Below are 13,866 nucleotides of genomic sequence, written 5' to 3' on the forward strand. Positions count from 1 at the left end.
CTAACCATGTGTATGTGACAAATAAAATTTGATTTGATTTAGACTGACTCACCTGGAGAAGAGATATGCATCTGAATAAATGAACATTAAACTATTAAAGAATCAGATTTTCAAACAAACATGAAGTGTTGATTCATGTAAGGCTTTTATATAAATGTTTTTGGTGGTAAATTGTTTGAATGAAGGACATCAAATCAAATGTATTTATTACATCAGCTGAAGTCTCAAAGTGCTTTACAGAAACCCAGCCTAAAACCCCAAACAGCAAGCAATGCAGGTGTAGAAGCACGTTGGCTAGGAAAAAGTCCCTAGAGCCAAAACCTAGGAAGAAACATAGAGAGGAACCAGGCTATGAGGGGTGGCTAGGAAAAACTCAATGGAAAGGCCAGAACCTAGGAAGAAACCTAGAGAGGAACCAGGCTATGAGGCGTGGCCAGTCCTTTTCTGGCTGTGCCGGGTGGAGATTATAACAGAACATGGCCAAGATGTTCAAATGTTCATAAATGACCAGCATGGCCAAATAATAATTATCACAGTAGTAGTAGGATGTAGCAAGTCAGCACCTCAGGAGTAAATGTCAGTTTGCTTTTCATAGCCGATCATTCAGAGTATCTCTACCGTTCCTGCTGTCTCTAGAGAGTTGAAAACAGCAGGTCTGGGACAGGTAGCACGTCCGGTGAACAGGTCAGGGTTCCATAGCCGCAGGCAGAACAGTTGAAACTGGAGTAGCAGCACGGCCAGGTGGACTGGGGACAGCAAGGAGTCATCATGTCAGGTAGTCCTGAGGCATGGTCCTAGGGCTCAGGTCCTCCGAGAGAAAGAGAGAATTAGAGAGAGCATACTTAAATTCACACAGGACACCGGATCAGACAGGAGAAGTGCTCCAGATATAACAAACTGACCCTAGCCCCCCGACACATAAACTACTGCAGCATAAATACTGGAGGCTGAGACAGGAGGGGTCAGGAGACAAACAGGAAGGATATAACCCCACCCACTTTGCCAAAACACAGCCCCCACACCACTAGAGGGATATCTTTAACCACCAACTTACCATCCTGAGACAAGGCTGAGTATAGCCCACAAATATCTCCGCCACGGCACATCCCAAGGGGGGGCACCAACCCAGACAGGAAGACCACGTCGGCGACTCAACCCACTCAAGTGACGCACCCCTCCGAGGGACGGCATGAAAGAGCACCAGTAAGCCAGTGACTTAGCCCCTGTAATAGGGTTAGAGGCAGAGAATCCCAGTGGAGAGAGGGGAACCGGCCAGGCAGAGACAGCAAGGGCGGTTCGTTGCTCCAGAGCCTTTCCGTTCACCTTCCCACTCCTGGGCCAGACTACACTCAATCATATGACCCACTGAAGAGATGAGTCTTCAGTAAAGACTTAAAGGTTGAGACTGAGAAAAGATTGGTAGGAGCAAGCCCATGTAATGCTTTGTAGGTTAGCAGTAAAATCTTGAAATCAGCCCTCGCCTTAACAGGAAGCCAGTGTAGAGAGGCTAGCACAGGAGTAATATGATCAAATTTTTTGGTTCTAGTCAGGATTCTAGCAGCCGTATTTAGCACTAACTGAAGTTTATTTAGTGCTTTATCCGGGTAGCCGGAAAGTAGAGCATTGCAGTAGTCTAACCTAGAAGTAACAAAAGCATGGATTAATTTTTCTGCATCATTTTTGCAAATCAAATATTGTGATGTGTGAGGAGAGAGAGAAAGAGAGGGAGGAGAGAGAGAGAGGGAGGAGAGAGAGATATGGAGGAGAGATAAAGAGAGGAGAGAGGGAGGAGAGAGAGAGAGAGGAGAGATGAGAGAGAGAGAAAGAGATGAGAGATGAGAGAGAGGGAGGAGATAGAGAGGGGGAGGAGAGAGAGAGGAGAGAGAGGGAGAGACAGAAAGAGCAGGAGAGAGAGAGAGAGAGAGAGAGAGAGAGAGGGAGAGAAAGAAAGATGAAGGAGAGAGAGAGAGAGAGAGAGAGAGACAGAGAGAGAGAGAGAGAGAGATAGAGAGAGAGAGAGAGAGAGAGAGAGAGAGTGAGAGAGAGAGAGAGAGAGAGAGAGAGAGAGAGAGAGTGAGAGAGAGAGAAAGAGGAGGTGAGAGAGAACATGTCTGAATTGTCTCAGTAACATGGAAGTCAATCAGTACAATGTATTCTAAGAATACAGTCCTCACTTTGACAGGCGTGTAATCTGATTGGTGAGGCATGTCCAGATCAGAGAAGAAATATAGTATACAGTACACTACTATAGACCAGAGCCCTATTCCCTATACAGTACACTACTATAGACCAGAGCCCTATTCCCTATATAGTACACTACTTTATACCAGAGCCCTATTCCCTATATAGTACACTACTTTAGACCAGAGCCCTATTCCCTATACAGTACACTACTATAGACCAGAGCCCTACTCCCTATACAGTACACTACTATAGACCAGGGTCCTATTCCCTATATAGTACACTACTTTAGACCAGGGTCCTATTCCCTATATAGTACACTACTTTTGACCAGGGTCCTATTCCCTATATAGTACACTACTATAGACCAGGGTCCTATTCCCTATATAGTACACTACTATAGACCAGAGCCCTATTCCCTATATAGTGCACTACTATAGACCAGGGTCCTATTCCCTATATAGTACACTACTATAGACCAGAGCCCTATTCCCTATATAGTACACTACTATAGACCAGAGCCCTATTCCCTATATAGTACACTACTATAGACCAGAGCCCTATTCCCTATATAGTACACTACTTTAGACCAGAGCCCTATTCCCTATATAGTGGTACTACTATAGACCAGAGCCCTATTCCCTATATAGTGCACTACTATAGACCAGAGCCCTATTCCCTATATAGTGGCACTACTATAGACCAGAGCCATATTCCCTATATAGTGGTACTACTTTAGACCAGAGCCATATTCCCTATATAGTGGTACTACTTTAGACCAGAGCCATATTCCCTATATAGTGGTACTACTTTAGACCAGAGCCATATTCCCTATATAGTGCACTACTATAGACCAGAGCCATATTCCCTATATAGTGGTACTACTTTAGACCAGAGCCCTATTCCCTATATAGTACACTACTTTAGACCAGAGCCCTATTCCCTATATAGTACACTACTATAGACCAGAGCCCTATTCCCTATATAGTGCACTACTATAGACCAGAGCCCTATTCCCTATATAGTACACTACTATAGACCAGAGCCATATTCCCTATATAGTGCACTACTATAGACCAGAGCCATATTCCCTATATAGTGGTACTACTTTAGACCAGAGCCCTATTCCCTATATAGTACACTACTTTAGACCAGAGCCCTATTCCCTATATAGTACACTACTATAGACCAGAGCCCTATTCCCTATATAGTGCACTACTATAGACCAGAGCCCTATTCCCTATATAGTGCACTACTATAGACCAGAGCCCTATTCCCTATATAGTGCACTACTATAGACCAGAGCCCTATTCCCTATATAGTACACTACTTTAGACCAGAGCCATATTCCCTATATAGTGCACTACTATAGACCAGAGCCCTATTCCCTATATAGTACACTACTATAGACCAGAGCCCTATTCCCTATATAGTGCACTACTATAGACCAGAGCCCTATTCCCTATATAGTACACTACTTTAGACCAGAGCCCTATTCCCTATATAGTGCACTACTATAGACCAGAGCCCTATTCCCTATATAGTACACTACTTTAGACCAGAGCCATATTCCCTATATAGTGCACTACCATAGACCAGAGCCCTATTCCCTATATAGTGCACTACTATAGACCAGAGCCCTATTCCCTATATAGTGCACTACTATAGACCAGAGCCCTATTCCCTATATAGTGGTACTACTATAGACCAGAGCCCTATTCCCTATATAGTGGTACTACTTTAGACCAGAGCCCTATTCCCTATATAGTACACTACTTTAGACCAGAGCCCTATTCCCTATATAGTACACTACTATAGACCAGAGCCCTATTCCCTATATAGTGGTACTACTATAGACCAGAGCCCTATTCCCTATATAGTGGTACTACTATAGACCAGAGCCCTATTCCCTATATAGTGGTACTACTATAAACCAGAGCCCTATTCTCTATATAGTGCACTACTATAGACCAGAGCCCTATTCCCTATATAGTGGTACTACTATAGACCAGAGCCCTACTCCCTATATAGTGGTACTACTATAGACCAGAGCCCTATTCCCTATATAGTGGTACTAATATAGACCAGAGCCCTATTCCCTATATAGTGCACTACTATAGACCAGAGCCCTATTCCCTATATAGTGCACTACTATAGACCAGAGCCCTATTCCCTATATAGTACACTACTATAGACCAGAGCCCTATTCCCTGTATAGTACACTAGTATAGACCAGAGCCCTATTCCCTATATAGTACACTACTATAGACCAGAGCCCTATTCCCTATATAGTACACTACTATAGACCAGAGCCCTATTCCCTATATAGTGGTACTACTATAGACCAGAGCCCTATTCCCTATATAGTACACTAGTATAGACCAGGGTCGTATTCCCTATATAGTGGTACTACTATAGACCAGAGCCCTATTCCCTATATAGTACACTACTTTAGACCAGAGCCCTATTCCCTATATAGTGGCACTACTATAGACCAGAGCCCTATTCCCTATATAGTACACTACTATAGACCAGGGTCCTATTCCCTATATATAGTGCACTACTATAGACCAGAGCCCTATTCCCTATATAGTACACTACTTTAGACCAGAGCCCTATTCCCTATATAGTCGCACTAATATAGACCAGAGCCCTATTCCCTATATAGTACACTACTATAGACCAGGGTCCTATTCCCTATATAGTGGCACTACTATAGACCAGAGCCCTATTCCCTATATAGTACACTACTATAGACCAGGGTCCTATTCCCTATATAGTGCACTACTATAGACCAGGGTCCTATTCCCTATATAGTACACTACTTTAGACCAGGGTCCTATTCCCTATATAGTGCACTACTATAGACCAGGGCCCTATTCCCTATTTAGTACACTACTATAGACCAGAGCCCTATTCCCTATATAGTACACTACTTTAGACCAGAGCCCTATTCCCTATATAGTGGCACTACTATAGACCAGAGCCCTATTCCCTATATAGTACACTACTTTATACCAGAGCCCTATTCCCTATATAGTGGCACTACTATAGACCAGAGCCCTATTCCCTATTTAGTACACTACTATAGACCAGAGCCCTATTCCCTATATAGTACACTACTATAGACCAGAGCCCTATTCCCTATATAGTGGCACTACTATAGACCAGAGCCCTATTCCCTATATAGAGCACTACTATAGACCAGAGCCCTATTCCCTATATAGTACACTACTATAGACCAGAGCCCTATTCCCTATATAGTACACTACTATAGACCAGAGCCCTATTCCCTATATAGTACACTACTATAGACCAGAGCCCTATTCCCTATATAGTGGTACTACTATAGACCAGAGCCCTATTCCCTATATAGTGGTACTACTATAGACCAGAGCCCTATTCCCTATATAGTGGTACTACTATAGACCAGAGCCCTATTCCCTATATAGTACACTACTATAGACCAGAGCACTATTCCCTATATAGTGGTACTACTATAGACCAGAGCCCTATTCCCTATATAGTGGTACTACTATAGACCAGAGCCCTATTCCCTATATAGTACACTACTATAGACCAGAGCACTATTCCCTATACAGTGGTACTACTATAGACCAGAGCCCTATTCCCTATATAGTGGTACTACTTTAGACCAGAGCCCTATTCCCTATATAGTACACTACTATAGACCAGAGCACTATTCCCTATATAGTGGTAATACTATAGACCAGAGCCCTATTCCCTATATAGTGCACTACTATAGACCAGACCCCTATTCCCTATACAGTGGTACTACTATAGACCAGAGCCCTATTCCCTATATAGTGTACTACTATAGACCAGAGCCCTATTCCCTATATAGTGGTACTACTATAGACCAGAGCCCTATTCCCTATATAGTGGTACTACTATAGACCAGAGCCCTATTCCCTATATAGTTGTACTACTATAGACCAGAGCCCTATTCCCTATATAGTGGTACTACTATAGACCAGAGCCCTATTCCCTATATAGTACACTACTATAGACCAGAGCCCTATTCCCTATATAGTACACTACTATAGACCAGAGCCCTATTCCCTATATAGTGGTACTACTATAGACCAGAGTCCTATTCCCTATATAGTGGTACTACTTTAGACCAGAGCCCTATTCCCTATATAGTACACTACTATAGACCAGAGCCCTATTCCCTATATAGTACACTACTATAGACCAGAGCCCTATTCCCTATATAGTGCACTACTATAGACCAGAGCCCTATTCCCTATATAGTGGTACTACTATAGACCAGAGCCCTATTCCCTATATAGTACACTACTATAGACCAGAGCCCTATTCCCTATATAGTACACTACTATAGACCAGAGCCCTATTCCCTATATAGTACACTACTATAGACCAGAGCCCTATTCCCTATATAGTGCACTACTATAGACCAGAGCCCTATTCCCTATATAGTGGTACTACTATAGACCAGAGCCCTATTCCCTATATAGTGGTACTACTATAGACCAGAGCCCTATTCCCTATATAGTGGTACTACTATAGACCAGAGCCCTATTCCCTATATAGTACACTACTATAGACCAGAGCCCTATTCCCTATATAGTGGTACTACTATAGACCAGAGCCCTATTCCCTATATAGTGGTACTACTATAGACCAGAGCCCTATTCCCTATATAGTGGTACTACTATAGACCAGAGCCCTATTCCCTATATAGTGCACTACTATAGACCAGAGCCCTATTCCCTATATAGTGGTACTACTATAGACCAGAGCCCTATTCCCTATATAGTGGTACTACTATAGACCAGAGCCCTATTCCCTATATAGTACACTACTATAGACCAGAGCCCTATTCCCTATATAGTGCACTACTATAGACCAGAGCCCTATTCCCTATATAGTGGTACTACTTTAGACCAGAGCCCTATTCCCTATGTAGTGCACTACTTTAGACCAGAGCCCTATTCCCAATATAGTAGACTACTATAGACCAGAGCCCTATTCCCTATATAGTACACTAGTATAGACCCTATTCCCTATATAGTGCACTACTATAGACCAGAGCCCTATTCCCTATATAGTGCACTACTATAGACCAGAGCCCTATTCCCTATATAGTGGTACTACTATAGACCAGAGCCCTATTCCCTATATAGTACACTACTATAGACCAGAGCCCTATTCCCTATATAGTACACTACTATAGACCAGAGCCCTATTCCCTATATAGCACACTAGTATAGACCAGAACCCTATTCCCTATATAGTGCACTACTATAGACCCTATTCCCTATATAGTACACTAGTATAGACCAGAGCCCTATTCCCTATATAGTACACTACTATAGACCAGAGCCCTATTCCCTATATAGTACACTACTTTAGACCAGAGCCCTATTCCCTATATAGTACACTACTATAGACCAGAGCCCTATTCCCTATATAGTACACTACTTTAGACCAGAGCCCTATTCCCTATATAGTACACTACTTTAGACCAGAGCCCTACTCCCTATATAGTACACTAGTATAGACCAGAGCCCTATTCCCTATATAGTACACTAGTATAGACCAGAGCCCTATTCCCTATATAGTACACTAGTATAGACCAGAGCCCTATTCCCTAAATAGTACACTACTATAGACCAGGGACCTATTCCCTATATAGTACACTAGTATAGACCAGAGCCCTATTCCCTATATAGTACACTAGTATAGACCAGAGCCCTATTCCCTATATAGTACACTACTATAGACCAGGGTCCTATTCCCTATATAGTACACTAGTATAGACCAGAGCCCTATTCCCTATATAGTGCACTACTATAGACCAGAGCCCTATTCCCTATATAGTACACTACTTTAGACCAGGGTCCTATTCCCTATATAGTACACTACTTTAGACCAGGGTCCTATTCCCTATATAGTACACTACTTTTGACCAGGGTCCTATTCCCTATATAGTACACTACTTTAGACCAGAGCCCTATTCCCTATATAGTGCACTACTATAGACCAGAGCCCTATTCCCTATATAGTACACTAGTATAGACCAGAGCCCTATTCCCTATATAGTACACTACTATAGACCAGAGCCCTATTCCCTATATAGTACACTACTATAGACCAGAGCCCTATTCCCTATATAGTACACTAGTATAGACCAGAGCCCTATTCCCTATATAGTGGTACTACTATAGACCAGAGCCCTATTCCCTATATAGTGGTACTACTTTAGACCAGAGCCCTATTCCCTATATAGTACACTACTTTAGACCAGAGCCCTATTCCCTATATAGTACACTACTATAGACCAGAGCCCTATTCCCTATATAGTGGTACTACTATAGACCAGAGCCCTATTCCCTATATAGTGGTACTACTATAGACCAGAGCCCTATTCCCTATATAGTGGTACTACTATAAACCAGATCCCTATTCTCTATATAGTGCACTACTATAGACCAGAGCCCTATTCCCTATATAGTGGTACTACTATAGACCAGAGCCCTACTCCCTATATAGTGGTACTACTATAGACCAGAGCCCTATTCCCTATATAGTGGTACTAATATAGACCAGAGCCCTATTCCCTATATAGTGCACTACTATAGACCAGAGCCCTATTCCCTATATAGTGCACTACTATAGACCAGAGCCCTATTCCCTATATAGTACACTACTATAGACCAGAGCCCTATTCCCTGTATAGTACACTAGTATAGACCAGAGCCCTATTCCCTATATAGTACACTACTATAGACCAGAGCCCTATTCCCTATATAGTACACTACTATAGACCAGAGCCCTATTCCCTATATAGTGGTACTACTATAGACCAGAGCCCTATTCCCTATATAGTACACTAGTATAGACCAGAGCCCTATTCCCTATGTAGTGGTACTACTATAGACCAGAGCCCTATTCCCTATATAGTGGTACTACTATAGACCAGAGCCCTATTCCCTATATAGTGGCACTACTTTAGACCAGAGCCCTATTCCCTATATAGTGGTACTAGGACAGCTTTATTACAGTCTCTGATACTGTTGAATCCAGGACAGCTATATTACAGTCTCTGACACTGTTGAATCCAGGACAGCTATATTACAGTCTCTGAGACTGTTGAATCCAGGACAGCTATATTACAGTCTCTGAGACTGTTAAATCCAGGACAGCTATATTACAGTCTCTGAGACTGTTGAATCCAGGACAGCTATATTACAGTCTCTGAGACTGTTGAATCCAGGACAGCTATATTACAGTCTCTGAGACTGTTGAATCCAGGACAGCTATATTATAGTCTCTGACACTGTTGAATCCAGGACAGCTATATTACAGTCTCTGACACTGTTGAATCCAGGACAGCTATATTACAGTCTCTGAGACTGATTGTAATTTGTTCAGATGGACAGAGTTTCAGTGGCATGTGAGTAAGATTTCTCTCTCTCTTCCACTGTCTGACAGTGTGTGTGAATGTGTGTGTGTGTGTGTGTGTGTGTGTGTGTGTGTGTGTTTGACTGTGTGTGTGTGTGTGTGTGTGTGTGTGTGTGTGTGTGTTTGACTGTGTGTGTGTGTGTGTGTGTGTGTGTGTGTGTGTGTGTGTGTGTGTGTGTGTGTGTGTGTGTGTGTGTGTGTGTGTACAGCATGCCTTTGTGGTTGTTTGTTTTAATAGGGCATGAACATCAGTGTTCTATCACAGTTTATAGCTCTGCCTTCCTACACACACACACACACACACACACACACACACACACACTTGTTATTTTATGTCAGTATAAACCGTGCCATGCAATCCTTCATCTGACGTGGATAAAGATATTTCCCTGTTGTTGGACTGTCATGCTGTGTTGACTCTGGGTGTTTGATGGCTCACTGACATCCTTGTGTGTGTGTGTGCGTGTGTGCGTGTGTGTGTGTGTGTGTGTGTGTGTGTGTTTGCATGTGTGTGTGTGTGTTTGCGTGTGCGTGTGTGTGTGTTTGCGTGTGTGTTTGTGTGTGTGTGTGTGCGTGTGTGCGTGTGTGTGTGTGTGTGTGTGTGTGTGTGTGTGTGTGTTTGCATGTGTGTGTGTGTGTGTGTGTGTTTGCGTGTGCGTGTGTGTGTTTGCGTGTGTGTGTGCGTGTGTGTGTGTGTGTGTGTGTGTGTGTGTTGGCTCCATCCCATGATGGTATCATTGTATTTATGACATCTGTTTTCATTGTGATGAATCATTATTACTGTTATTGTTTAGAAAGGTTAAACTAACACACCATATGAATGTACCACGCAGGAACACACCGTGGGTTGACTGTGGGGTACCACCGTGGGTTGACTGGAGGGTACAACCGTGGGTTGATGACTGACGGGTACCACCGTGGGTTGACTGGAGGTACCACTGTGGGTTGACTGGAGGTACCACCGTGGGTTGACTAGAAGGTACCACTGTGGGTTGACTGGAAGGTACCACCGTGGGTTGACTGGAAGGTACCACTGTGGGTTGACTGGAGGGTACCACTGTGGGTTGACTGGAGGGTACCACTGTGGGTTGACTGGAAGGTACCACCGTGGGTTGACTGGAAGGTACCACCGTGGGTTGACTGGAGGGTACCATTGTGGGTTGACTGGAGGGTACCACTGTGGGTTAACTGGAGGGTACCACTGTGGGTTGACTGGAGGGTACCACTGTGGGTTGACTGGAGGGTACCACTGTGGGTTGACTGGAGGGTACCACTGTGGGTTGACTGGGGGGTACCACTGTGGGTTGACTGGAGGTACCACTTTGGGTTGACTGGCGGTACAACTGTGGGTTGACTGGGGGTTACCACTGTGGGTTGACTGGGGGGTACCACTGTGGGTTGACTGGAGGGTACCACCGTGGGTTGACTGGGGGATACCACCGTGGGTTGACTGGGGGATACCACCGTGGGTTGATGACTGATGGTACCAACGTGGGTTGATGTCTGATGGTACCACTGTGGGTTGATGACTGATAGTACCACCGTGGGTTGATGACTGATGGTACCACTGTGGGTTGATGACTGATGGTACCAACGTGGGTTGACTGGGGGGTACCACCGTGGGTTGATGACTGATGGTACCACCGTGGGTTGACTGGAGGATACCACCGTGGGTTGATGACTGATGGTACCACCGTGGGTTGACTGGAGGATACCACTGTGGGTTGATGACTGCTGGTACCACCGTGGGTTGACTGGGGGATACCACCGTGGGTTGATGACTGACGGTACCAAAATGACTGAGGCCTGACTCTTTTTTCTGGACAAAACGCAGGTGCTCATCCTTGCCGTGCCGTGAATCAGTTCCCTCTGCTACCGATCCTTTCCCTCTGCTACCGATCCTTTCCCTCTGCTACCGATCCGTTCCCTCTGCTGACCGATCCGTTCCCTCTGCGGACCGATCAGGTCCCTCCGGGGACCAATCAGTTCCCTCTGCGGACTGATCATTTCCCTCTGCTACCGATCCTTTCCCTCTGCTACCGATCCGTTCCCTCTGCTGACCGATCCGTTCCCTCTGCTGACCGATCCGTTCCCTCTGCTGACCGATCCGTTCCCTCTGCTACCGATCCGTTCCCTCTGCTGACCGATCCGTTCCCTCTGCTGACCAATCAGTTCCCTCCGCTACCGATCCGTTCCCTCTGCTACCGATCCTTTCCCATCGCTACCGATCTGTTCCCTCTGCTACCGATCCATTCCCTATGCTACCGATCCTTTCCCTCTGCTACTGATCCGTTCCCTCTGCTACCGATCCATTCCCTCTGTGGACCGATCCGTTCCCCCTGCTGACTGATCCGTTCCCTCTGCTGACCAATCTGTTCCCTCTGCTGACCGAGCCGTTCCCTCTGCGGACCAAGCCGATTCCCCTGCTGACTGATCCGTTCCCTCTGCTGACCGAGCCGTTCCCCCTGCTGACCGAGCCGTTCCCTCTGCTGACCGATCCGTTCCCTCTGCTGACCGATCCGTTCCCTCTGCTGACCGATCCGTTCCCTCTGCTGACCGATCCGTTCCCTCTGCGACCGATCCGTTCCCTCTGCTACCGATCATTTCTCTCTGCTACCGATCCGTTCCCTCTATGGACCGATCCTTTCCCTCTGCGACCGATCCGTTCCCTCTGCTACCGTTCATTTCTCTCTGCTACCGATCCGTTCCCTCTGTGGACCGATCCTTTCCCTATGCTGACCGATCCGTTCCCTCTGCTACCGATCCGTTCCCTCTGCGACCGATCCGTTCCCTCTGCGACCGATCCGTTCCCTCTGCTACCGATCCGTTCCCTCTGCTGACCGATCCGTTCCCTCTGCTGACCGATCCGTTCCCTCTGCTGACCGATCCATTCCCTATGCTGACCGAGCCGTTCCCCCTGCTGACCGATCCGTTCCCTCTGATGACCGATCCGTTCCCTCTGTGGACCGAGCCGTTCCCCCTGCTGACCGATCCGTTCCCCCTGCTGACCGAGCCGCTCCCCCTCCTGACCGATCCGTTCCCTCTGCTGACCGATCCGTTCCCTCTGCTGACCGATCCGTTCCCCCTGCTGACCGATCCGTTCCCTCTGCTGACCAAGCCGCTCCCCCTGCTGACCGATCCGTTCCCTCTGCTGACCGATCCGTTCCCTCTGCTGCCCGATCAGTTCCCTCTGCTGACCGATCCGTTCCCTCTGCTGACCGATCCGTTCCCTCTGCTGACCGATCCGTTCCCCCAGCTGCCCGATCAGTTCCCTCTGTGGACCAATCCGTTCCCTCTGTTTGACTGTTCAATATATACCTGCAATACCAGCAACAAGCAGTTTCTGGCCAGACAAAGAGGAATTGATCATCTGGCCACCCAGCAGTCCGGTAATGATATGGACAGATGTAATGATACAAGATACATCTGATTTGTTCCTGGGTTGGATGATCAATTGTGCCAATATTGTGAATATGAACTATTCAGTTTGCAAAACCACCTTGATCGGTCTGAAAATACAGACAGGTAGATTTTAGTGTACTAAAATCTACTGAAACTAGAGGTTTAGACGAGTTTACGCCCAGTGGAGCTGTCACGATGGAGCTGTCAGGATGGAGCTGTCAGGATGGAACTGTCAGGATGGAACTGTCAGGATGGAACTGTCAGGATGGAGCTGTCAGGATGGAACTGTAAGGATGGAACTGTCACGATGGAGCTGTCAGGATGGAGCTGTCACGATGGAACTGTCAGGATGGAGCTGTCAGGATGGAACTGTCACGATGGAGCTGTCAGGATGGAACTGTCAGGATGGAGCTGTCAGGATGGAACTGTCAGGATGGAACTGTCAGGATGGAGCTGTCAGGATGGAGCTGTCAGGATGGAGCTGTCAGGATGGAACTGTCAGGATGGAACTGTCAAGATGGAACTGTCAGGATGGAGCTGTCAGGATGGAGCTGTCAGGATGGAACTGTCAGGATGGAACTGTCAAGATGGAACTGTCAGGATGGAGCTGTCAGGATGGAGCTGTCAGGATGGAACTGTCAGGATGGAACTATCATGATGGAACTGTCAGGATGGAACTGTCAGGATGGAACTGTCAGGATGGAGCTGTCAGGATGGAGCTGTCAGGATGGAACTATCATGATGGAACTGTCAGGATGGAACTGTCACGATAGAGCTGTCAGGATGGAGCTGTCAGGATGGAACTGTCAGGATGGAACTATCATGATGGAA

The 13,866-nt window shown here is 46.0% G+C and overlaps 1 protein-coding gene across 1 annotated transcript in view; it reads left to right on the plus strand.

The window, feature by feature from the left end:
* LOC149980719 (dickkopf-related protein 2-like) overlaps positions 1–116 on the plus strand; it is a 3,339-nt gene extending 3,223 nt beyond the window's left edge. The window contains exon 4 of the mRNA XM_090185626.1: positions 1–116. This exon is cut by the window's left edge and continues 833 nt beyond it. The gene's annotated coding sequence lies outside the window, so the exon portion shown is untranslated.
* Positions 117–13,866: the final 13,750 nt, after the last annotated feature.

Source organism: Oncorhynchus mykiss, chromosome 9 (genome assembly GCF_057628025.1).
Source record: "Oncorhynchus mykiss isolate SJ-2025 chromosome 9, ASM5762802v1, whole genome shotgun sequence".
In the NCBI taxonomy this organism is placed as follows: domain Eukaryota; kingdom Metazoa; phylum Chordata; class Actinopteri; order Salmoniformes; family Salmonidae; genus Oncorhynchus; species Oncorhynchus mykiss.